Source organism: Oncorhynchus mykiss, chromosome 19, assembly GCF_057628025.1.
Source record: "Oncorhynchus mykiss isolate SJ-2025 chromosome 19, ASM5762802v1, whole genome shotgun sequence".
Lineage (NCBI taxonomy): Eukaryota > Metazoa > Chordata > Actinopteri > Salmoniformes > Salmonidae > Oncorhynchus > Oncorhynchus mykiss.
This window is the reverse complement of record NC_143040.1, coordinates 8,721,780-8,747,425: the sequence shown is the minus strand read 5'-3', so window position 1 is coordinate 8,747,425 and position 25,646 is coordinate 8,721,780. Positions and strand designations below refer to the sequence as shown.

The window sequence follows — 25,646 nt, the reverse complement described above, 5'->3', positions numbered from 1 at the left end:
TTGGTTTAGGGTTAAGGTTAGGTTTTTGGTTTAGGGTTAAGGTTAGGTTTTTGGTTTAGGGTTAGGTTTTTGGTGTAGGGTTAAGGTTAGGTTTAGGGTTAAGGTTAGGTTTTTGGTTTAGGGTTAAGGTTAGGTTTTTGGTTTAGGGTTAAGGTTAGGTTTTTGGTTTAGGGTTAAGGTTAGGTTTTTGGTTTAGGGTTAAGGTTAGGTTTTTGGTGTAGGGTTAAGGTGAGGTTTTTGGTTTAGGTTTAAGGTGAGGTTTTTGGTTAGGGTTAAGGTTAGGTTTTTGGTTTAGGGTTCAGGGTTAAGCTTAGGTTTTTGGTTTAGGGTTAAGGTTAGGTTTTTGGTTTAGGGTTTAGGGTTAAGGTTAGGTTTTTGGTTTAGGGTTAAGGTTAGGTTTTTGGTTTAGGGTTAAGGTTAGGTTTTTGGTGTAGGGTTAAGGTTAGGGTTAGGGTTAGGGTTAGGGTTAGGGTTAGGTTTTTGGTTTAGGGTTAAGGTTAGGTTTTTGGTGTAGGGTTAAGGTTAGGTTTAGGGTTAAGGTTAGGTTTTTGGTTTAAGGTTAAGTTTAGGTTTTTGGTTTAGGGTTAAGGTTAGGTTTTTGGTTTAGGGTTAAGGTTAGGTTTTTGGTGTAGGGTTAAGGTGAGGTTTTTGGTTTAGGGTTAAGGTGAGGTTTTTGGTTTAGGTTTAAGGTGAGGTTTTTGGTTAGGGTTAAGGTTAGGTTTTTGATTTAGGGTTAAGGTTAGGTTTTTGATTTAGGGTTAAGGTTAAAGTAAGGTTAAAAGAGAACAGGTTAGGGTTAGTGGTTATGGAAAATAGGATTTTGAATGGGATTGAATTGTGTGTTCCCACAAGGTTAGCTGTACAAGACTATGTGTGTGCGTGTGTGTGTGTGTGAATATTGAATGAATCAAATGATTGATGGACCCGTCTATCTGTTTCTTCACCATTCTGTCTCTCTGTCTCTTAGTCCATGAAGTCCCTGTCCTCCTTCCTTCCTTAAATTGATAAAAGACGAATGAAAACTCCTACCATTAAAAAAAAAACTCCTACAATAAAATGTCACTCCACAATAACAATCGACAATTCATACTACTAATTTAAAACGCATATGGTATAACCCAATCAATAGAGTTATGAGACACTGTAGACATTCATAGTAAAAATACTAATAAATCCTGCTGGCCAGTACGGGTATCGAACCCGCGACCTTCTCGTTATTAGCACGACGCTCTAACCAACTGAGCTGACCGGCCTGAGATAATGATCAAGCTACGGAACAGGTATACACCCATATATGGGTCTGGAGGTGGTCGCTTATCTACAATGTCTACGTTCTACCTTTAGAGGGCAGAGAACGTAAACAAATCCAGCTCAGTTCCAAGGACTCCCTTCTACACTGTCAATGATCAACACTATGGCTGTATCTCTTTCTCTGTAGTTGTAGCTGACTGTCAGTCCTGTACATCTGAACCTGAATACATACTGGGTTGTAAACACCCCTCTCCATAGTCCATTTCTGATACCCATGATAATAACAACACTTCATAGTGATCATTGATTTAACAGAATAAATGACTGTGACCTGTCAGTTAATGGAATGGAATGAAGCATTTCACACCCTCACACTGTGACCAAGGAGTCTCCTCTCCTCACATAGACCACCTACAGAGGTAAAACAGGTGAGGGGAAGGAAAAGGAGAGAGAGACAGACAGACTGTTTGTCTTTTTTTAAACGAGCCAACGTCATAGTACCGTTAACCATTTGCACATCATTACATTATCTGTTTCTTCACCATTCTCTCTCTCTGTCTCTTAGTCCATGAAGTCCCTGTCCTCCTCCCTTCCTTGTATAATAAAAAACGAATGAAAACTCCTACAATGAAAAAAAAACTCCTACATTAAAATGTCACTCCACAACAACAGAACAATCGACAACTCATACTACTAATTTAAAATGCACATTGTAAACCCCAATCAATAGAGTTATGTGACACTGTAGACAATCACAGTAAAGTAAAAACAAAAACTTCTGGCCAGTACGGGTATCGAACCCGCGACCTTCGCGTTATTAGCACGACGCTCTAACCAACTGAGCTAACCGGCCTCAGATAATGCTTAATTTACGGATAAAAGTAGAAATAACTACACCGTACCAAATAAGACCTCAAGACATTCTATAACAAATCCATCACCTATTGAGAAATAAACACGGAGAAAAGCCCCCTAAGCAAGCTGGTCCAGGATCTCTGTTCACAAACACACCCCACAGGGCTCCAGGACAGCAACACAATGATGTGTGTGGATGAAGCACTTAATTTGACATTGGGAAAAACAAGAGATGAACTGCTACAAACAAAGTCCCGCTAAAGCTAAAGAACACTCCGTAATGTTCACAACGACATAAACTTTGAACTCGCGAAAAGTGGGAGATGCGTTCAAGAAACACTGGCACATTTTATCATCGGACCCATTTTTGCCGGCGGAATTTACAAATCCACCACTTATTATGTATAGAAGAGGTCGCATTATACGCGATAAATTGGTCCATGCCAACTGCCAATCACAAAAGAAAACCAGCCAGGCTCTTTTACGCCCTCTTCCAAATGGTAGCTATAAATGCAGAGGAGGCGCACAGTGCAACAACATGATAAAGTGTGAATATCTCTGCCACCCACACACAGGAAAACGATCCCAAATAAATGACATCATTACGTGTTCCACCACCCATGTTATCTACATTATTAAATGTCCATGTGGGCTCTGCTATGTCGGAAAAACCTCTCGCCCTCTCAAACAGAGAATCAGTGAACATAAAAGTTCAATCAGGAGAAACGACAGGGATGATCCAGTCGCAGTACATTTTAATGACCTGAAGCATGATATTTCTACCTTTAGATTTTGTGGCATAGAGAAAGTAAAGATATCAGACAGGGGAGGTGATATAAATAATACTCCGAGTTAAAGGGAATGTTTGGGGATTTTCACCCTCCAGACATTATTTCCTAAAGGTCGTAATGATGAAATGCCTGTGTATGTTATGTCGTGAATTTGAACGTGAATTATGCTCCTAAGATCACTGATGTTTTTCGTACGATGTACCCAATGATTAATGAAGACTTGCTCGGTAGGTCTATATGTCCTCATTGTGGTTTTACAGACGTGTTTAATACGTCTTATTTACACACTTTATTTCAATATTTACGAAATGTATGTTGTATTTGGTAGCACGTATTAGTATTTACTTCGCCTCCAACCCCTTTCCATGCGTGGAACGGATGTGGGCGGAGCTAGGTCTACACAAGGGTGCTAATTAAAAATAAAAAACAACTCAGGAAAGCCATGAGGCCGATACGTAAAGCTTATTATTAAAGATCAGTGATACTATCAAGAGTGGTGTGCGGTTTCCTTTTCCCTGGAACTTCAGTATGTATAATGTTTACTGTATATTTTTATTGTTTATTTCACTTTTGTATATTATCTACTTCACTTGCTTTGGCAATGTTAACATATGTTTCTCATGCCAATAAAGCCACTTGAGTTGAATTGAAATTGAATTGAGAGAGAGAGAGAGAAGCAATTAAAGACAGGAAGACAGAAAGAGAGAGTAAGGAGTGGAGAAAGAGAGAGTAAGGAGTGGAGAAAGACAGAAAGAGAGAGTAAGGAGTGGAGAAAGACAGAAAGAGAGAGTAAGGAGTGGAGAAAGAGAGAGTAAGGAGTGGAGAAAGAGAGAGTAAGGAGTGGAGAAAGACAGAAAGAGAGAGTAAGGAGTGGAAAAAGAGAGAGAGTAAGGAGTGGGGAAAGACAGCGAGAGAGAGTAAGGAGTGGAGAAAGAGAGAGTAAGGAGTGGAGAAAGAGAGAGTAAGGAGTGGAGAAAGACAGAAAGAGAGAGTAAGGAGTAGAGAAAGACAGCGAGAGAGAGTAAGGAGTGGAGAAAGAGAGAGTAAGGAGTGGAGAAAGAGAGAGTAAGGAGTGGAGAAAGAGAGAGTAAGGAGTGGAGAAAGAGAGAGTAAGGAGTGGAGAAAGAGAGAGTAAGGAGTAGAGAAAGACAGAAAGAGAGAGTAAGGAGTGGAGAAAGAGAGAGTAAGGAGTGGAGAAAGAGAGAGTAAGGAGTGGAGAAAGACAGAAAGAGAGAGTAAGGAGTGGAGAAAGACAGAAAGAGAGAGTAAGGAGTGGAGAAGGAGAGAGTAAGGAGTATAGAAAGACAGAAAGAGAGAGTAAGGAGTGGAGAAAGAGAGAGTAAGGAGTGGAGAAAGACAGAGAGAGAGAGTTAGGAGTGGAGAAAGACAAAAAAGAGAGAGTAAGGAGCGGAGAAAGAGAGAAAGAGAGAGTAAGGAGTGGAGAAAGAGAGAGAGTAAGGAGTGGAGAAAGAGGGAGTAAGGAGTAGAGAAAGACAGAAAGAGAGAGTAAGGAGTGGAGAAAGACAGAAAGAGAGAGAAAGGAGTGGAGAAAGACAGAAAGAGAGAGTAAGGAGTGGAGAAAGACAGCGAGAGAGAGTAAGGAGTGGAGAAAGAGAGAGTAAGGAGTGGAGAAAGAGAGAGTAAGGAGTGGAGAAAGAGAGAGTAAGGAGTGGAGAAAGAGAGAGTAAGGAGTGGAGAAAGAGAGAGTAAGGAGTGGAGAAAGAGAGAGTAAGGAGTAGAGAAAGACAGAAAGAGAGAGTAAGGAGTGGAGAAAGAGAGAGTAAGGAGTGGAGAAAGAGAGAGTAAGGAGTGGAGAAAGACAGAAAGAGAGAGTAAGGAGTGGAGAAAGAGAGAGTAAGGAGTGGAGAAAGACAGAAAGAGAGAGTAAGGAGTGGAGAAAGATAGAGTAAGGAGTGGAGAAAGAGAGAGTAAGGAGTGGAGAAAGACAGAAAGAGAGAGTAAGGAGTGGAGAAAGACAGAAAGAGAGAGTAAGGAGTGGAGAAAGAGAGAGTAAGGAGTATAGAAAGACAGAAAGAGAGAGTAAGGAGTGGAGAAAGAGAGAGTAAGGAGTGGAGAAAGACAGAGAGAGAGAGTTAGGAGTGGAGAAAGACAAAAAAGAGAGAGTAAGGAGCGGAGAAAGAGAGAAAGAGAGAGTAAGGAGTGGAGAAAGAGAGAGAGTAAGGAGTGGAGAAAGAGGGAGTAAGGAGTAGAGAAAGACAGAAAGAGAGAGTAAGGAGTGGAGAAAGACAGAAAGAGAGAGAAAGGAGTGGAGAAAGACAGAAAGAGAGAGTAAGGAGTAGAGAAAGAGAGAGTAAGGAGTGGAGAAAGAGAGAGTAAGGAGTGGGGAAAGAGAGAGTAAGGAGAGGAGAAAGAGAGAGTAAGGAGTGGAGAAAGAGAGAGTAAGGAGTGGAGAAAGACAGAAAGAGAGAGTAAGGAGTGGAAAAAGAGAGAGTAAGGAGTGGAGAAAGACAGAAAGAGAGAGTAAGGAGTGGAGAAAGAGAGAGTAAGGAGTGGAGAAAAACAGAAAGAGAGAGTAAGGAGTGGAGAAAGACAGAAAGAGAGAGTAAGGAGTTGAGAAAGACAGAAAGAGAGAGAAAGGAGTGGAGAAAGACAGAAAGAGAGAGTAAGGAGTGGAGAAAGAGAGAGTAAGGAGTGGAGAAAGAGAGAGTAAGGAGTGGGGAAAGAGAGAGTAAGGAGAGGAGAAAGAGAGAGTAAGGAGAGGAGAAAGAGAGAGTAAGGAGTGGAGAAAGAGAGAGTAAGGAGTGGAGAAAGAGAGAGTAAGGAGTGGAGAAAGAGAGAGTAAGGAGTGGAGAAAGAGAGAGTAAGGAGTGGAGAAAGACAGAAAGAGAGAGTAAGGAGTGGAGAAAGATAGAGTAAGGAGTGGAGAAAGAGAGAGTAAGGAGTGGAGAAAGACAGAAAGAGAGAGTAAGGAGTGGAGAAAGACAGAAAGAGAGAGTAAGGAGTGGAGAAAGAGAGAGTAAGGAGTGGAGAAAGACAGAGAGAGAGAGTTAGGAGTGGAGAAAGACAAAAAAGAGAGAGTAAGGAGCGGAGAAAGAGAGAAAGAGAGAGTAAGGAGTGGAGAAAGAGAGAGAGTAAGGAGTGGAGAAAGAGGGAGTAAGGAGTAGAGAAAGACAGAAAGAGAGAGTAAGGAGTGGAGAAAGACAGAAAGAGAGAGAAAGGAGTGGAGAAAGACAGAAAGAGAGAGTAAGGAGTAGAGAAAGAGAGAGTAAGGAGTGGAGAAAGAGAGAGTAAGGAGAGGAGAAAGAGAGAGTAAGGAGTGGAGAAAGAGAGAGTAAGGAGTGGAGAAAGACAGCGAGAGAGAGTAAGGAGTGGAGAAAGAGAGAGTAAGGAGTGGAGAAAGAGAGAGTAAGGAGTGGAGAAAGAGAGAGTAAGGAGTGGAGAAAGAGAGAGTAAGGAGTGGAGAAAGAGAGAGTAAGGAGTGGAGAAAGAGAGAGTAAGGAGTAGAGAAAGACAGAAAGAGAGAGTAAGGAGTGGAGAAAGAGAGAGTAAGGAGTGGAGAAAGAGAGAGTAAGGAGTGGAGAAAGACAGAAAGAGAGAGTAAGGAGTGGAGAAAGAGAGAGTAAGGAGTGGAGAAAGACAGAAAGAGAGAGTAAGGAGTGGAGAAAGATAGAGTAAGGAGTGGAGAAAGAGAGAGTAAGGAGTGGAGAAAGACAGAAAGAGAGAGTAAGGAGTGGAGAAAGACAGAAAGAGAGAGTAAGGAGTGGAGAAAGAGAGAGTAAGGAGTATAGAAAGACAGAAAGAGAGAGTAAGGAGTGGAGAAAGAGAGAGTAAGGAGTGGAGAAAGACAGAGAGAGAGAGTTAGGAGTGGAGAAAGACAAAAAAGAGAGAGTAAGGAGCGGAGAAAGAGAGAAAGAGAGAGTAAGGAGTGGAGAAAGAGAGAGAGTAAGGAGTGGAGAAAGAGGGAGTAAGGAGTAGAGAAAGACAGAAAGAGAGAGTAAGGAGTGGAGAAAGACAGAAAGAGAGAGAAAGGAGTGGAGAAAGACAGAAAGAGAGAGTAAGGAGTAGAGAAAGAGAGAGTAAGGAGTGGAGAAAGAGAGAGTAAGGAGTGGGGAAAGAGAGAGTAAGGAGAGGAGAAAGAGAGAGTAAGGAGTGGAGAAAGAGAGAGTAAGGAGTGGAGAAAGACAGAAAGAGAGAGTAAGGAGTGGAAAAAGAGAGAGTAAGGAGTGGAGAAAGACAGAAAGAGAGAGTAAGGAGTGGAGAAAGAGAGAGTAAGGAGTGGAGAAAAACAGAAAGAGAGAGTAAGGAGTGGAGAAAGACAGAAAGAGAGAGTAAGGAGTTGAGAAAGACAGAAAGAGAGAGAAAGGAGTGGAGAAAGACAGAAAGAGAGAGTAAGGAGTGGAGAAAGAGAGAGTAAGGAGTGGAGAAAGAGAGAGTAAGGAGTGGGGAAAGAGAGAGTAAGGAGAGGAGAAAGAGAGAGTAAGGAGAGGAGAAAGAGAGAGTAAGGAGTGGAGAAAGAGAGAGTAAGGAGTGGAGAAAGAGAGAGTAAGGAGTGGAGAAAGAGAGAGTAAGGAGTGGAGAAAGAGAGAGTAAGGAGTGGAGAAAGACAGAAAGAGAGAGTAAGGAGTGGAGAAAGATAGAGTAAGGAGTGGAGAAAGAGAGAGTAAGGAGTGGAGAAAGACAGAAAGAGAGAGTAAGGAGTGGAGAAAGACAGAAAGAGAGAGTAAGGAGTGGAGAAAGAGAGAGTAAGGAGTGGAGAAAGACAGAGAGAGAGAGTTAGGAGTGGAGAAAGACAAAAAAGAGAGAGTAAGGAGCGGAGAAAGAGAGAAAGAGAGAGTAAGGAGTGGAGAAAGAGAGAGAGTAAGGAGTGGAGAAAGAGGGAGTAAGGAGTAGAGAAAGACAGAAAGAGAGAGTAAGGAGTGGAGAAAGACAGAAAGAGAGAGAAAGGAGTGGAGAAAGACAGAAAGAGAGAGTAAGGAGTGGAGAAAGAGAGAGTAAGGAGTGGAGAAAGAGAGAGTAAGGAGAGGAGAAAGAGAGAGTAAGGAGTGGAGAAAGAGAGAGTAAGGAGTGGAGAAAGAGAGAGTAAGGAGTGGAGAAAGAGAGAGTAAGGAGAGGAGAAAGAGAGAGTAAGGAGTGGAGAAAGAGAGAGTAAGGAGTGGAGAAAGAGAGAGTAAGGAGTGGAGAAAGAGAGAGTAAGGAGTGGAGAAAGAGAGAGTAAGGAGTGGAGAAAGAGAGAGTAAGGAGTGGAGAAAGAGAGAGTAAGGAGTCGAGAAAGACAGAAAGAGAGAGTAAGGGGTGGAGTGTGTGTGTGTGTGTGTGTAAATAATGAATGAATCGAATGATTGATGGACCCGTCTATCTGTTTCTTCACCATTCTGTCTCTCTGTCTCTTAGTCCATGAAGTCCCTGTCCTCCTTCGTTCCTTGTATAATAAAAAACGAATGAAAACTCCTACAATTAAATGTCACTCCACAACAACAGAACAATCGACAATTCATACTACTAATTTAAAATGCAAGTTGTAAACCCCAATCAATAGAGTTATAAGACACTGTAGACATACACATCAAAGTAAAAACACAAACTTCTGGCCAGTACGGGTATCGAACCCACGACCTTCGCGTTATTAGCACGACGCTCTAACCAACTGAGCTAACCGGCCTCAGATAATGCTCAATATACGTATAAAGGTGGAAATAATTACCCCGTACCAAATAAGAGCTCAAGATATTCCATAACTAACCCATCACCTATTGAGAAATAAACATGGAGAAGAGCCCCCTAAGCAAGCTGATCCCGGAGCTCTGTTCACAAAGTGGAGAAAGAGAGAGTAAGGAGTGGAGAAAGACAGAAAGAGAGAGTAAGGAGTGGAGAAAGAGAGAGTAAGGAGTGGAGAAAGACAGAAAGAGAGAGGTAAGGAGTGGAGAAAGAGAGAGTAAGGAGTGGAGAAAGAGAGAGTAAGGAGTGGAGAAAGACAGAAAGAGAGAGTAAGGAGTGGAGAAAGAGAGAGTAAGGAGTATAGAAAGACAGAAAGAGAGAGTAAGGAGTGGAGAAAGACAGAGAGAGAGAGTTAGGAGTGGAGAAAGACAAAAAGAGAGAGTAAGGAGTGGAGAAAGAGAGAAAGAGAGAGTAAGGGGTGGTTGGACCCATATATCTGTTTCTTCACCATTCTGTCTCTCTGTCTCTTAGTCCAGGAAGTCCCTGTCCTCCTTCCTTCCTTGGATGATAAAAGACGAATGAAAACTCCTACTATGACAAAAAAGAACTCCTACAATAAAATATCACTCCACAATAACAATAGACAATTCATACTACTCATTTAAAACGCATATGGTAGAACCCAATCAATAGAGTTATGAGACACTGTAGACATTCATAGTAAAATTTTAAAAAATCCTGCTGGCCAGTACGGGTATCGAACCCGCGACCTTCGCGTTATTAGCACGACGCTCTAACCAACTGAGCTAACCGGCCTGAGATAATGATCAATCTACGGAACGGGGATACACCCATATATGGGTCTGGAGGTGGTCGCTCATCTACAATGTCTACGTTCTACCATTAGAGGGCAGAGAACGTAAACAAATCCAGCTCAGTTCCAAGGACTCCCTTCTACACTGTCAATGATCAACACTATGGCTGTATCTCTTTCTCTGTAGTTGTAGTTGACTGTCAGTCTGAACCTGAATACATACTGGGTTGTAAACACCCCTCTCCATAGTCCATTTCTGATACCCATGATAATAACAACACTTCATAGTGATCATTGATTTAACAGAATAAATGACTGTGACCTGTCAGTTAATGGAATGGAATGAAGCATTTCACACCCTCACTCTGTGACCAAGGAGTCTCCTCTCCTCACATAGACCACCTACAGAGGAAAGACAGGTGAGGGGAAGGAAAAGGACAGAGAGACAGACAGACTGTTTGTCTTTCATTAAACGAGCCGTTAACCATTTGTACATCATTACAACACTGCATATATACATCATGACATTTGAAATGTCTTTATTATTTTTGGAACTTCTGTGAGTGTGAGACTGTTAATTTGTATTGTTTATTTCACTGTTGTATATTATCTACCTCACTTGCTTTGGCAATGTTACCATATGTTTCCCATGCCAATAAAGCCCTTAAATTGAATTGAGAGAGAGAGAGAGAGAGAGAGAGTCCCGTCTATCTGTTTCTTCACCATTCTGTCTCTCTGTCTCTTAGTCCATGAAGTCCCTGTCCTCCTCCCTTCCTTGGATGATAAAAAACGAATGAAAACTCCTACAATTAAAAAAAAACTCCTACATTAAAACGTCACTCCACAATAACAGAACAATCGACAATTCATACTACTAATTTAAAATGCACATTGTAAACCCCAATTAATAGAGTTATGTGACACTGTAGACATTCACAGTAAAGTAAAAACACAAACTTCTGGCCAGTACGGGTATCGAACCCGCGACCTTCGCGTTATTAGCAGGACGCTCTAACCAACTCAGCTAAGCGGCCTCAGATAATGCTCAAAATACGTATAAACGTGGAAATAATTACACCGTACCAAATAAGAGCTCAAGACATTCCATAACAAATCCATTACCTATTGAGAAATAAACATGGAGAAGAGCCCCTTAAGCAAGCTGATCCAGGATCTCTGTTCACAAACACACCCCACAGGGCTCCAGGACAGCAACACAATTATGTGTGTGGATGAAGCTCTTAATTTGACATTTGGAAAAACACGAGATGAACTGCTACAAACAAAGTCCCGCTAAAGCTAAAGAACACTCCGTAATGTTCACAACGACATAAACTTTGAACTCGCGAAAAGTGGGAGATGCGTTCAAGAAACACTGGCACATTTTATCATCGGACCCATTTTTGCCGGCTGAATTTACAAATTCACCACTTATTGTGTATAGAAGAGGTCGCAATATACAAGATAAATTGGTCCATACCAACTGCCAATCACAAAAGAAATCCAGCCAGGCTCTTTTACGCCCTCTTCCACATGGTAGCTATAAATGCAGAGGAGGCGCACAGTGCAACAACGTGATAACGTGTGAATATCTCTGCCACCCACATACAGGGAAACGATCCCAAATAAATGACATCATTACGTGTTACACCACCCATGTTATTTACATTATTATATGTCCATGTGGGCTCTGCTATCTCGGTAAAACATCTCGCTCTCTCAAACAGAGAATCAGTGAACATAAAAGTTCAACCAGAAGAAACGACAGGGATTATCCAGGCGCAGTACATTTTAATGACCTGAAGCATGATATTTCTACCTTTAGATTTTGTGGCATAGAGAAAGTTAAGATATCAGACAGGGGAGGTGATATAAATAATACTCCGAGTTAAAGGGAATGTTTGGGGATTTTCACCCTCCAGACATTATTTCCTAAAGGTCGTAATGATGAAATGCCTGTGTATGTTATGTCGTGAATTTGAACGTGAATTATGCTCCTAAGATCACTGATGTTTTTCGTACGATGTACCCAATGATTAATGAAGACTTGCTCGGTAGGTCTATATGTCCTTATTGTGGTTTTACAGACGTGTTTAATACGTCTTATTTACACACTTTATTTGACTATTTATGAAATGTATGTTGCATTTGGTAGCACGTATTAGTATTTCCTTCGCCTCCAACCCCTTTCGATACGTGGAACGGATGTGGGCGGGGCTAGGTCTACACAAGGGTGCTAATTCAACAAAAATTAAACTCACGAATTCTTGAGATCAATACGTAAAGCTTATTAAAGATCAATGATACTATCCTTCCTTTTCCCTGGAACTTCTTTGACTGTAATATTTACTGTAAAGTTGAATTGTTTAATTCCCTTGTGTATATTATCTACCTCACTTGCTTTGGCAATGTTAACATATGTTTCCCATGCCAATAAAGCCCCTTGAATTGAAATTGAATTGAGAGAGAGACAGAAAGAAAGAGAGAGAAAGAAACAGTGAAAGACAGAGAAAGATAGTAAGGAGTGGAGAAAGACAGAAAGAGAGAGTAAGGAGTGGAGAAAGACAGAAAGAGAGAGTAAGGAGTGGAGAAAGACAGAAAGAGAGAGTAAGGAGTGGAGAAAGACATAAAGAGAGAGTAAGGAGTGGAGAAAGACAGAAAGAGAGAGTAAGGAGTGGAGAAAGAGAGAGTAAGGAGTGGAGAAAGAGGGAGTAAGGAGTAGAGAAAGACAGGAAGAGAGAGTAAGGAGTGGAGAAAGAGAGAGTAATGAGTGGAGAAAGACAGAAAGACAGAGTAAGGAGTGGAGAAAGAGAGAGTAAGGAGTAGAGAAAGACAGAAAGAGAGAGTAAGGAGAGGAGAAAGAGAGAGTAAGGAGTGGAGAAAGAGAGAGTAAGGAGTGGAGAAAGACAGAAAGAGAGAGTAAGGAGTGGAGAAAGAGAAAGTAAGGAGTGGAGAAAGACAGAAAGAGAGAGTAAGGAGTGGAGAAAGAAAGAGTAAGGAGTAGAGAAAGACAGAAAGAGAGAGTAAGGAGTGGAGAAAGAGAGAGTAAGGAGTGGAGAAAGAGAGAGTAAGGAGTGGAGAAAGACAGAAAGAGAGAGTAAAGAGTGGAGAAAGACAGAAAGAGAGAGTAAGGAGTGGAGAAAGAGAGAGTAAGGAGTGGAGAAAGAGAGAGTAAGGAGAGGAGAAAGAGAGAGTAAGGAGTGGAGAAAGAGAGAGTAAGGAGTGGAGAAAGAGAGAGTAAGGAGTGGAGAAAGGGAGAGGAGAAAGAGAGTAAGGAGTGGAGAAAGAGAGAGTAAGGAGTGGAGAAAGAGAGAGTAAGGAGTGGAGAAAGAGAGAGTAAGGAGTGGAGAAAGAGAGAGTAAGGAGTGGAGAAAGAGAGAGTAAGGAGTGGAGAAAGAGAGAGTAAGGAGTGGAGAAAGACAGAAAGAGAGAGTAAGGGGTGGAGTGTGTGTGTGTGTGTGTGTAAATAATGAATGAATCGAATGATTGATGGACCCGTCTATCTGTTTCTTCACCATTCTGTCTCTCTGTCTCTTAGTCCATGAAGTCCCTGTCCTCCTTCGTTCCTTGTATAATAAAAAACGAATGAAAACTCCTACAATTAAATGTCACTCCACAACAACAGAACAATCGACAATTCATACTACTAATATAAAATGCAAGTTGTAAACCCCAATCAATAGAGTTATGAGACACTGTAGACATACACATCAAAGTAAAAACACAAACTTCTGGCCAGTACGGGTATCGAACCCGCGACCTTCGCGTTATTAGCACGACGCTCTAACCAACTGAGCTAACCGGCCTCAGATAATGCTCAATATACGTATAAAGGTGGAAATAATTACCCCGTACCAAATAAGAGCTCAAGATATTCCATAACTAACCCATCACCTATTGAGAAATAAACATGGAGAAGAGCCCCTTAAGCAAGCTGATCCCGGAGCTCTGTTCACAAAGTGGAGAAAGAGAGAGTAAGGAGTGGAGAAAGACAGAAAGAGAGAGTAAGGAGTGGAGAAAGAGAGAGTAAGGAGTGGAGAAAGACAGAAAGAGAGAGTAAGGAGTGGAGAAAGAGAGAGTAAGGAGTGGAGAAAGAAAGAGTAAGGAGTGGAGAAAGACAGAAAGAGAGAGTAAGGAGTGGAGAAAGAGAGAGTAAGGAGTATAGAAAGACAGAAAGAGAGAGTAAGGAGTGGAGAAAGACAAAAAGAGAGAGTAAGGAGTGGAGAAAGAGAGAGTAAGGAGTGGAGAAAGAGAGAGTAAGGAGTGGGGAAAGAGAGAGTAAGGAGAGGAGAAAGAGAGAGTAAGGAGTGGAGAAAGAGAGAGTAAGGAGTGGAGAAAGACAGAAAGAAAGAGTAAGGGGTGGAGAAAGAGAGAGTAAGGAGTGGAGAATGACAGAAAGAGAGAGTAAGGAGTGGAGAAAGAGAGAGTAAGGAGTGGAGAAAGACAGAAAGAGAGAGTAAGGAGTGGAGAAAGACAGAAAGAGAGAGTAAGGAGTGGAGAAAGACAGAAAGAGAGAGAAAGGAGTGGAGAAAGAGAGAAAGAGAGAGTAAGGGGTGGTTGGACCCATATATCTGTTTCTTCACCATTCTGTCTCTCTGTCTCTTAGTCCAGGAAGTCCCTGTCCTCCTTCCTTCCTTGGATGATAAAAGACGAATGAAAACTCCTACTATGACAAAAAAGAACTCCTACAATAAAATATCACTCCACAATAACAATAGACAATTCATACTACTAATTTAAAACGCATATGGTAGAACCCAATCAATAGAGTTATGAGACACTGTAGACATTCATAGTAAAATTTTAAAAAATCCTGCTGGCCAGTACGGGTATCGAACCCGCGACCTTCGCGTTATTAGCACGACGCTCTAACCAACTGAGCTAACCGGCCTGAGATAATGATCAATCTACGGAACGGGGATACACCCATATATGGGTCTGGAGGTGGTCGCTCATCTACAATGTCTACGTTCTACCATTAGAGGGCAGAGAACGTAAACAAATCCAGCTCAGTTCCAAGGACTCCCTTCTACACTGTCAATGATCAACACTATGGCTGTATCTCTTTCTCTGTAGTTGTAGTTGACTGTCAGTCTGAACCTGAATACATACTGGGTTGTAAACACCCCTCTCCATAGTCCATTTCTGATACCCATGATAATAACAACACTTCATAGTGATCATTGATTTAACAGAATAAATGACTGTGACCTGTCAGTTAATGGAATGGAATGAAGCATTTCACACCCTCACTCTGTGACCAAGGAGTCTCCTCTCCTCACATAGACCACCTACAGAGGAAAGACAGGTGAGGGGAAGGAAAAGGACAGAGAGACAGACAGACTGTTTGTCTTTCATTAAACGAGCAGTTAACCATTTGTACATCATTACAACACTGCATATATACATCATGACATTTGAAATGTCTTTATTATTTTTGGAACTTCTGTGAGTGTGAGACTGTTAATTTGTATTGTTTATTTCACTGTTGTATATTATCTACCTCACTTGCTTTGGCAATGTTACCATATGTTTCCCATGCCAATAAAGCCCTTAAATTGAATTGAGAGAGAGAGAGAGAGAGAGAGTCCCGTCTATCTGTTTCTTCACCATTCTGTCTCTCTGTCTCTTAGTCCATGAAGTCCCTGTCCTCCTCCCTTCCTTGGATGATAAAAAACGAATGAAAACTCCTACAATTAAAAAAAAACTCCTACATTAAAACGTCACTCCACAATAACAGAACAATCGACAATTCATACTACTAATTTAAAATGCACATTGTAAACCCCAATTAATAGAGTTATGTGACACTGTAGACATTCACAGAAAAGTAAAAACACAAACTTCTGGCCAGTACGGGTATCGAACCCGCGACCTTCGCGTTATTAGCAGGACGCTCTAACCAACTCAGCTAAGCGGCCTCAGATAATGCTCAAAATACGTATAAACGTGGAAATAATTACACCGTACCAAATAAGAGCTCAAGACATTCCATAACAAATCCATTACCTATTGAGAAATAAACATGGAGAAGAGCCCCCTAAGCAAGCTGGTCCAGGATCTCTGTTCACAAACACACCCCACAGGGCTCCAGGACAGCAACACAATTCTGTGTGTGGATGAAGCTCTTAATTTGACATTTGGAAAAACACGAGATGAACTGCTACAAACAAAGTCCCGCTAAAGCTAAAGAACACTCCGTAATGTTCACAACGACATAAACTTTGAACTCGCGAAAAGTGGGAGATGCGTTCAAGAAACACTGGCACATTTTATCATCGGACCCATTTTTGCCGGCTGAATTTACAAATTCACCACTTATTGTGTATAGAAGAGGTCGCAATATACAAGATAAATTGGTCCATGCCAACTGCCAATCACAAAAGAAATCCAGCCAGGCTCTTTTACGCCCTCTTCCACATGGTAGCTATAAATGCAGAGGAGGCGCACAGTGCAACAACGTGATAACGTGTGAATATCTCTGCCACCCACATACAGGGAAACGATCCCAAATAAATGACATCATTACGTGTTACACCACCCATGTTATTTACATTATTATATGTCCATGTGGGCTCTGCTATGTCGGTAAAACATCTCGCTTTCTCAAACAGAGAATCAGTGAACATAAAAGTTCAATCAGGAGAAACGACAGGGATGATCCAGTCGCAGTACATTTTAATGACCTGAAGCATGATATTTCTACCTTTAGATTTTGTGGCATAGAGAAAGTAAAGATATCAGACAGGGGAGGTGATATAAATAATACTCCGAGTTAAAGGGAATGTTTGGGGATTTTCACCCTCCAGACATTATTTCCTAAAGGTCGTAATGATGAAATGCCTGTGTATGTTATGTCGTGAATTTGAACGTGAATTATGCTCCTATTTAAGATCACTGACGTTTTTCGTACGATGTACCCAATGATTAATGAAGACTTGCTCGGTAGGTCTATATGTCCTCATTGTGGTTTTACAGACGTGTTTAATACGTCTTATTTACACACTTTATTTGACTATTTATGAAATGTATGTTGCATTTGGTAGCACGTATTAGTATTTCCTTCGCCTCCAACCCCTTTCGATACGTGGAACGGATGTGGGCGGGGCTAGGTCTACACAAGGGTGCTAATTCAACAAAAATTAAACTCACGAATTCTTGAGATCAATACGTAAAGCTTATTAAAGATCAATGATACTATCCTTCCTTTTCCCTGGAACTTCTTTGACTGTAATATTTACTGTAAAGTTGAATTGTTTAATTCCCTTGTGTATATTATCTACCTCACTTGCTTTGGCAATGTTAACATATGTTTCCCATGCCAATAAAGCCCCTTGAATTGAAATTGAATTGAGAGAGAGACAGAAAGAAAGAGAGAGAAAGAAACAGTGAAAGACAGAGAAAGATAGTAAGGAGTGGAGAAAGACAGAAAGAGAGAGTAAGGAGTGGAGAAAGACAGAAAGAGAGAGTAAGGAGTGGAGAAAGACAGAAAGAGAGAGTAAGGAGTGGAGAAAGACATAAAGAGAGAGTAAGGAGTGGAGAAAGACAGAAAGAGAGAGTAAGGAGTGGAGAAAGAGAGAGTAAGGAGTGGAGAAAGAGGGAGTAAGGAGTAGAGAAAGACAGGAAGAGAGAGTAAGGAGTGGAGAAAGAGAGAGTAATGAGTGGAGAAAGACAGAAAGACAGAGTAAGGAGTGGAGAAAGAGAGAGTAAGGAGTAGAGAAAGACAGAAAGAGAGAGTAAGGAGAGGAGAAAGAGAGAGTAAGGAGTGGAGAAAGAGAGAGTAAGGAGTGGAGAAAGACAGAAAGAGAGAGTAAGGAGTGGAGAAAGAGAAAGTAAGGAGTGGAGAAAGACAGAAAGAGAGAGTAAGGAGTGGAGAAAGAAAGAGTAAGGAGTAGAGAAAGACAGAAAGAGAGAGTAAGGAGTGGAGAAAGAGAGAGTAAGGAGTGGAGAAAGACAGAAAGAGAGAGTAAAGAGTGGAGAAAGACAGAAAGAGAGAGTAAGGAGTGGAGAAAGAGAGAGTAAGGAGTGGAGAAAGAGAGAGTAAGGAGAGGAGAAAGAGAGAGTAAGGAGTGGAGAAAGAGAGAGTAAGGAGTGGAGAAAGAGAGAGTAAGGAGTGGAGAAAGGGAGAGGAGAAAGAGAGTAAGGAGTGGAGAAAGAGAGAGTAAGGAGTGGAGAAAGAGAGAGTAAGGAGTGGAGAAAGAGAGAGTAAGGAGTGGAGAAAGAGAGAGTAAGGAGTGGAGAAAGAGAGAGTAAGGAGTGGAGAAAGAGAGAGTAAGGAGTGGAGAAAGACAGAAAGAGAGAGTAAGGGGTGGAGTGTGTGTGTGTGTGTGTGTAAATAATGAATGAATCGAATGATTGATGGACCCGTCTATCTGTTTCTTCACCATTCTGTCTCTCTGTCTCTTAGTCCATGAAGTCCCTGTCCTCCTTCGTTCCTTGTATAATAAAAAACGAATGAAAACTCCTACAATTAAATGTCACTCCACAACAACAGAACAATCGACAATTCATACTACTAATATAAAATGCAAGTTGTAAACCCCAATCAATAGAGTTATGAGACACTGTAGACATACACATCAAAGTAAAAACACAAACTTCTGGCCAGTACGGGTATCGAACCCGCGACCTTCGCGTTATTAGCACGACGCTCTAACCAACTGAGCTAACCGGCCTCAGATAATGCTCAATATACGTATAAAGGTGGAAATAATTACCCCGTACCAAATAAGAGCTCAAGATATTCCATAACTAACCCATCACCTATTGAGAAATAAACATGGAGAAGAGCCCCTTAAGCAAGCTGATCCCGGAGCTCTGTTCACAAAGTGGAGAAAGAGAGAGTAAGGAGTGGAGAAAGACAGAAAGAGAGAGTAAGGAGTGGAGAAAGAGAGAGTAAGGAGTGGAGAAAGACAGAAAGAGAGAGTAAGGAGTGGAGAAAGAGAGAGTAAGGAGTGGAGAAAGAAAGAGTAAGGAGTGGAGAAAGACAGAAAGAGAGAGTAAGGAGTGGAGAAAGAGAGAGTAAGGAGTATAGAAAGACAGAAAGAGAGAGTAAGGAGTGGAGAAAGACAAAAAGAGAGAGTAAGGAGTGGAGAAAGAGAGAGTAAGGAGTGGAGAAAGAGAGAGTAAGGAGTGGGGAAAGAGAGAGTAAGGAGAGGAGAAAGAGAGAGTAAGGAGTGGAGAAAGAGAGAGTAAGGAGTGGAGAAAGACAGAAAGAAAGAGTAAGGGGTGGAGAAAGAGAGAGTAAGGAGTGGAGAATGACAGAAAGAGAGAGTAAGGAGTGGAGAAAGAGAGAGTAAGGAGTGGAGAAAGACAGAAAGAGAGAGTAAGGAGTGGAGAAAGACAGAAAGAGAGAGTAAGGAGTGGAGAAAGACAGAAAGAGAGAGAAAGGAGTGGAGAAAGAGAGAAAGAGAGAGTAAGGGGTGGTTGGACCCATATATCTGTTTCTTCACCATTCTGTCTCTCTGTCTCTTAGTCCAGGAAGTCCCTGTCCTCCTTCCTTCCTTGGATGATAAAAGACGAATGAAAACTCCTACTATGACAAAAAAGAACTCCTACAATAAAATATCACTCCACAATAACAATAGACAATTCATACTACTAATTTAAAACGCATATGGTAGAACCCAATCAATAGAGTTATGAGACACTGTAGACATTCATAGTAAAATTTTAAAAAATCCTGCTGGCCAGTACGGGTATCGAACCCGCGACCTTCGCGTTATTAGCACGACGCTCTAACCAACTGAGCTAACCGGCCTGAGATAATGATCAATCTACGGAACGGGGATACACCCATATATGGGTCTGGAGGTGGTCGCTCATCTACAATGTCTACGTTCTACCATTAGAGGGCAGAGAACGTAAACAAATCCAGCTCAGTTCCAAGGACTCCCTTCTACACTGTCAATGATCAACACTATGGCTGTATCTCTTTCTCTGTAGTTGTAGTTGACTGTCAGTCTGAACCTGAATACATACTGGGTTGTAAACACCCCTCTCCATAGTCCATTTCTGATACCCATGATAATAACAACACTTCATAGTGATCATTGATTTAACAGAATAAATGACTGTGACCTGTCAGTTAATGGAATGGAATGAAGCATTTCACACCCTCACTCTGTGACCAAGGAGTCTCCTCTCCTCACATAGACCACCTACAGAGGAAAGACAGGTGAGGGGAAGGAAAAGGACAGAGAGACAGACAGACTGTTTGTCTTTCATTAAACGAGCAGTTAACCATTTGTACATCATTACAACACTGCATATATACATCATGACATTTGAAATGTCTTTATTATTTTTGGAACTTCTGTGAGTGTGAGACTGTTAATTTGTATTGTTTATTTCACTGTTGTATATTATCTACCTCACTTGCTTTGGCAATGTTACCATATGTTTCCCATGCCAATAAAGCCCTTAAATTGAATTGAGAGAGAGAGAGAGAGAGAGAGTCCCGTCTATCTGTTTCTTCACCATTCTGTCTCTCTGTCTCTTAGTCCATGAAGTCCCTGTCCTCCTCCCTTCCTTGGATGATAAAAAACGAATGAAAACTCCTACAATTAAAAAAAAACTCCTACATTAAAACGTCACTCCACAATAACAGAACAATCGACAATTCATACTACTAATTTAAAATGCACATTGTAAACCCCAATTAATAGAGTTATGTGACACTGTAGACATTCACAGAAAAGTAAAAACACAAACTTCTGGCCAGTACGGGTATCGAACCCGCGACCTTCGCGTTATTAGCAGGACGCTCTAACCAACTCAGCTAAGCGGCCTCAGATAATGCTCAAAATACGTATAAACGTGGAAATAATTACACCGTACCAAATAAGAGCTCAAGACATTCCATAACAAATCCATTACCTATTGAGAAATAAACATGGAGAAGAGCCCCCTAAGCAAGCTGGTCCAGGATCTCTGTTCACAAACACACCCCACAGGGCTCCAGGACAGCAACACAATTCTGTGTGTGGATGAAGCTCTTAATTTGACATTTGGAAAAACACGAGATGAACTGCTACAAACAAAGTCCCGCTAAAGCTAAAGAACACTCCGTAATGTTCACAACGACATAAACTTTGAACTCGCGAAAAGTGGGAGATGCGTTCAAGAAACACTGGCACATTTTATCATCGGACCCATTTTTGCCGGCTGAATTTACAAATTCACCACTTATTGTGTATAGAAGAGGTCGCAATATACAAGATAAATTGGTCCATGCCAACTGCCAATCACAAAAGAAATCCAGCCAGGCTCTTTTACGCCCTCTTCCACATGGTAGCTATAAATGCAGAGGAGGCGCACAGTGCAACAACGTGATAACGTGTGAATATCTCTGCCACCCACATACAGGGAAACGATCCCAAATAAATGACATCATTACGTGTTACACCACCCATGTTATTTACATTATTATATGTCCATGTGGGCTCTGCTATGTCGGTAAAACATCTCGCTTTCTCAAACAGAGAATCAGTGAACATAAAAGTTCAATCAGGAGAAACGACAGGGATGATCCAGTCGCAGTACATTTTAATGACCTGAAGCATGATATTTCTACCTTTAGATTTTGTGGCATAGAGAAAGTAAAGATATCAGACAGGGGAGGTGATATAAATAATACTCCGAGTTAAAGGGAATGTTTGGGGATTTTCACCCTCCAGACATTATTTCCTAAAGGTCGTAATGATGAAATGCCTGTGTATGTTATGTCGTGAATTTGAACGTGAATTATGCTCCTATTTAAGATCACTGACGTTTTTCGTACGATGTACCCAATGATTAATGAAGACTTGCTCGGTAGGTCTATATGTCCTCATTGTGGTTTTACAGACGTGTTTAATACGTCTTATTTACACACTTTATTTGACTATTTATGAAATGTATGTTGCATTTGGTAGCACGTATTAGTATTTCCTTCGCCTCCAACCCCTTTCGATACGTGGAACGGATGTGGGCGGGGCTAGGTCTACACAAGGGTGCTAATTCAACAAAAATTAAACTCACGAATTCTTGAGATCAATACGTAAAGCTTATTAAAGATCAATGATACTATCCTTCCTTTTCCCTGGAACTTCTTTGACTGTAATATTTACTGTAAAGTTGAATTGTTTAATTCCCTTGTGTATATTATCTACCTCACTTGCTTTGGCAATGTTAACATATGTTTCCCATGCCAATAAAGCCCCTTGAATTGAAATTGAATTGAGAGAGAGACAGAAAGAAAGAGAGAGAAAGAAACAGTGAAAGACAGAGAAAGATAGTAAGGAGTGGAGAAAGACAGAAAGAGAGAGTAAGGAGTGGAGAAAGACAGAAAGAGAGAGTAAGGAGTGGAGAAAGACAGAAAGAGAGAGTAAGGAGTGGAGAAAGACATAAAGAGAGAGTAAGGAGTGGAGAAAGACAGAAAGAGAGAGTAAGGAGTGGAGAAAGAGAGAGTAAGGAGTGGAGAAAGAGGGAGTAAGGAGTAGAGAAAGACAGGAAGAGAGAGTAAGGAGTGGAGAAAGAGAGAGTAATGAGTGGAGAAAGACAGAAAGACAGAGTAAGGAGTGGAGAAAGAGAGAGTAAGGAGTAGAGAAAGACAGAAAGAGAGAGTAAGGAGAGGAGAAAGAGAGAGTAAGGAGTGGAGAAAGAGAGAGTAAGGAGTGGAGAAAGACAGAAAGAGAGAGTAAGGAGTGGAGAAAGAGAAAGTAAGGAGTGGAGAAAGACAGAAAGAGAGAGTAAGGAGTGGAGAAAGAAAGAGTAAGGAGTAGAGAAAGACAGAAAGAGAGAGTAAGGAGTGGAGAAAGAGAGAGTAAGGAGTGGAGAAAGAGAGAGTAAGGAGTGGAGAAAGACAGAAAGAGAGAGTAAAGAGTGGAGAAAGACAGAAAGAGAGAGTAAGGAGTGGAGAAAGAGAGAGTAAGGAGTGGAGAAAGAGAGAGTAAGGAGAGGAGAAAGAGAGAGTAAGGAGTGGAGAAAGAGAGAGTAAGGAGTGGAGAAAGAGAGAGTAAGGAGTGGAGAAAGGGAGAGGAGAAAGAGAGTAAGGAGTGGAGAAAGAGAGAGTAAGGAGTGGAGAAAGAGAGAGTAAGGAGTGGAGAAAGAGAGAGTAAGGAGTGGAGAAAGAGAGAGTAAGGAGTGGAGAAAGAGAGAGTAAGGAGTGGAGAAAGAGAGAGTAAGGAGTGGAGAAAGACAGAAAGAGAGAGTAAGGGGTGGAGTGTGTGTGTGTGTGTGTGTAAATAATGAATGAATCGAATGATTGATGGACCCGTCTATCTGTTTCTTCACCATTCTGTCTCTCTGTCTCTTAGTCCATGAAGTCCCTGTCCTCCTTCGTTCCTTGTATAATAAAAAACGAATGAAAACTCCTACAATTAAATGTCACTCCACAACAACAGAACAATCGACAATTCATACTACTAATATAAAATGCAAGTTGTAAACCCCAATCAATAGAGTTATGAGACACTGTAGACATACACATCAAAGTAAAAACACAAACTTCTGGCCAGTACGGGTATCGAACCCGCGACCTTCGCGTTATTAGCACGACGCTCTAACCAACTGAGCTAACCGGCCTCAGATAATGCTCAATATACGTATAAAGGTGGAAATAATTACCCCGTACCAAATAAGAGCTCAAGATATTCCATAACTAACCCATCACCTATTGAGAAATAAACATGGAGAAGAGCCCCTTAAGCAAGCTGATCCCGGAGCTCTGTTCACAAAGTGGAGAAAGAGAGAGTAAGGAGTGGAGAAAGACAGAAAGAGAGAGTAAGGAGTGGAGAAAGAGAGAGTAAGGAGTGGAGAAAGACAGAAAGAGAGAGTAAGGAGTGGAGAAAGAGAGAGTAAGGAGTGGAGAAAGAAAGAGTAAGGAGTGGAGAAAGACAGAAAGAGAGAGTAAGGAGTGGAGAAAGAGAGAGTAAGGAGTATAGAAAGACAGAAAGAGAGAGTAAGGAGTGGAGAAAGACAAAAAGAGAGAGTAAGGAGTGGAGAAAGAGAGAGTAAGGAGTGGAGAAAGAGAGAGTAAGGAGTGGGGAAAGAGAGAGTAAGGAGAGGAGAAAGAGAGAGTAAGGAGTGGAGAAAGAGAGAGTAAGGAGTGGAGAAAGACAGAAAGAAAGAGTAAGGGGTGGAGAAAGAGAGAGTAAGGAGTGGAGAATGACAGAAAGAGAGAGTAAGGAGTGGAGAAAGAGAGAGTAAGGAGTGGAGAAAGACAGAAAGAGAGAGTAAGGAGTGGAGAAAGACAGAAAGAGAGAGTAAGGAGTGGAGAAAGACAGAAAGAGAGAGAAAGGAGTGGAGAAAGAGAGAAAGAGAGAGTAAGGGGTGGTTGGACCCATATATCTGTTTCTTCACCATTCTGTCTCTCTGTCTCTTAGTCCAGGAAGTCCCTGTCCTCCTTCCTTCCTTGGATGATAAAAGACGAATGAAAACTCCTACTATGACAAAAAAGAACTCCTACAATAAAATATCACTCCACAATAACAATAGACAATTCATACTACTAATTTAAAACGCATATGGTAGAACCCAATCAATAGAGTTATGAGACACTGTAGACATTCATAGTAAAATTTTAAAAAAATCCTGCTGGCCAGTACGGGTATCGAACCCGCGACCTTCGCGTTATTAGCACGACGCTCTAACCAACTGAGCTAACCGGCCTGAGATAATGATCAATCTACGGAACGGGCATACACCCATATATGGGTCTGGAGGTGGTCGCTCATCTACAATGTCTACGTTCTACCATTAGAGGGCAGAGAACGTAAACAAATCCAGCTCAGTTCCAAGGACTCCCTTCTACACTGTCAATGATCAACACTATGGCTGTATCTCTTTCTCTGTAGTTGTAGTTGACTGTCAGTCTGAACCTGAATACATACTGGGTTGTAAACACCCCTCTCCATAGTCCATTTCTGATACCCATGATAATAACAACACTTCATAGTGATCATTGATTTAACAGAATAAATGACTGTGACCTGTCAGTTAATGGAATGGAATGAAGCATTTCACACCCTCACTCTGTGACCAAGGAGTCTCCTCTCCTCACATAGACCACCTACAGAGGAAAGACAGGTGAGGGGAAGGAAAAGGACAGAGAGACAGACAGACTGTTTGTCTTTCATTAAACGAGCCGTTAACCATTTGTACATCATTACAACACTGCATATATACATCATGACATTTGAAATGTCTTTATTATTTTTGGAACTTCTGTGAGTGTGAGACTGTTAATTTGTATTGTTTATTTCACTGTTGTATATTATCTACCTCACTTGCTTTGGCAATGTTACCATATGTTTCCCATGCCAATAAAGCCCTTAAATTGAATTGAGAGAGAGAGAGAGAGAGAGAGTCCCGTCTATCTGTTTCTTCACCATTCTGTCTCTCTGTCTCTTAGTCCATGAAGTCCCTGTCCTCCTCCCTTCCTTGGATGATAAAAAACGAATGAAAACTCCTACAATTAAAAAAAAACTCCTACATTAAAACGTCACTCCACAATAACAGAACAATCGACAATTCATACTACTAATTTAAAATGCACATTGTAAACCCCAATTAATAGAGTTATGTGACACTGTAGACATTCACAGAAAAGTAAAAACACAAACTTCTGGCCAGTACGGGTATCGAACCCGCGACCTTCGCGTTATTAGCAGGACGCTCTAACCAACTCAGCTAAGCGGCCTCAGATAATGCTCAAAATACGTATAAACGTGGAAATAATTACACCGTACCAAATAAGAGCTCAAGACATTCCATAACAAATCCATTACCTATTGAGAAATAAACATGGAGAAGAGCCCCCTAAGCAAGCTGGTCCAGGATCTCTGTTCACAAACACACCCCACAGGGCTCCAGGACAGCAACACAATTCTGTGTGTGGATGAAGCTCTTAATTTGACATTTGGAAAAACACGAGATGAACTGCTACAAACAAAGTCCCGCTAAAGCTAAAGAACACTCCGTAATGTTCACAACGACATAAACTTTGAACTCGCGAAAAGTGGGAGATGCGTTCAAGAAACACTGGCACATTTTATCATCGGACCCATTTTTGCCGGCTGAATTTACAAATTCACCACTTATTGTGTATAGAAGAGGTCGCAATATACAAGATAAATTGGTCCATGCCAACTGCCAATCACAAAAGAAATCCAGCCAGGCTCTTTTACGCCCTCTTCCACATGGTAGCTATAAATGCAGAGGAGGCGCACAGTGCAACAACGTGATAACGTGTGAATATCTCTGCCACCCACATACAGGGAAACGATCCCAAATAAATGACATCATTACGTGTTACACCACCCATGTTATTTACATTA

At 41.4% G+C, this 25,646-nt stretch overlaps 10 non-coding genes across 10 annotated transcripts; all 10 read right to left on the bottom strand.

Moving 5' to 3' along the window:
• Positions 1-1,179: 1,179 nt before the first annotated feature.
• On the bottom strand, positions 1,180-1,253 carry trnai-aau (transfer RNA isoleucine (anticodon AAU)). The gene has a single exon. It is a non-coding gene; the product is annotated as a tRNA-Ile (tRNA).
• Positions 1,254-2,030: 777 nt separating this feature from the next.
• On the bottom strand, positions 2,031-2,104 carry trnai-aau (transfer RNA isoleucine (anticodon AAU)). Its single transcript has one exon. It is a non-coding gene; the product is annotated as a tRNA-Ile (tRNA).
• A 6,339-nt stretch (positions 2,105-8,443) lies between these two features.
• Positions 8,444-8,517, bottom strand: trnai-aau (transfer RNA isoleucine (anticodon AAU)). The gene has a single exon. It is a non-coding gene; the product is annotated as a tRNA-Ile (tRNA).
• A 738-nt stretch (positions 8,518-9,255) lies between these two features.
• trnai-aau (transfer RNA isoleucine (anticodon AAU)) lies at positions 9,256-9,329 on the bottom strand. Its single transcript has one exon. It is a non-coding gene; the product is annotated as a tRNA-Ile (tRNA).
• A 3,730-nt stretch (positions 9,330-13,059) lies between these two features.
• trnai-aau (transfer RNA isoleucine (anticodon AAU)) lies at positions 13,060-13,133 on the bottom strand. Its single transcript has one exon. It is a non-coding gene; the product is annotated as a tRNA-Ile (tRNA).
• A 1,011-nt stretch (positions 13,134-14,144) lies between these two features.
• On the bottom strand, positions 14,145-14,218 carry trnai-aau (transfer RNA isoleucine (anticodon AAU)). Its single transcript has one exon. It is a non-coding gene; the product is annotated as a tRNA-Ile (tRNA).
• Positions 14,219-17,928: 3,710 nt separating this feature from the next.
• Positions 17,929-18,002, bottom strand: trnai-aau (transfer RNA isoleucine (anticodon AAU)). Its single transcript has one exon. It is a non-coding gene; the product is annotated as a tRNA-Ile (tRNA).
• Positions 18,003-19,013: 1,011 nt separating this feature from the next.
• trnai-aau (transfer RNA isoleucine (anticodon AAU)) lies at positions 19,014-19,087 on the bottom strand. The gene has a single exon. It is a non-coding gene; the product is annotated as a tRNA-Ile (tRNA).
• A 3,732-nt stretch (positions 19,088-22,819) lies between these two features.
• Positions 22,820-22,893, bottom strand: trnai-aau (transfer RNA isoleucine (anticodon AAU)). Its single transcript has one exon. It is a non-coding gene; the product is annotated as a tRNA-Ile (tRNA).
• Positions 22,894-23,905: 1,012 nt separating this feature from the next.
• Positions 23,906-23,979, bottom strand: trnai-aau (transfer RNA isoleucine (anticodon AAU)). Its single transcript has one exon. It is a non-coding gene; the product is annotated as a tRNA-Ile (tRNA).
• Between the last annotated feature and the right edge of the window lie 1,667 nt (positions 23,980-25,646).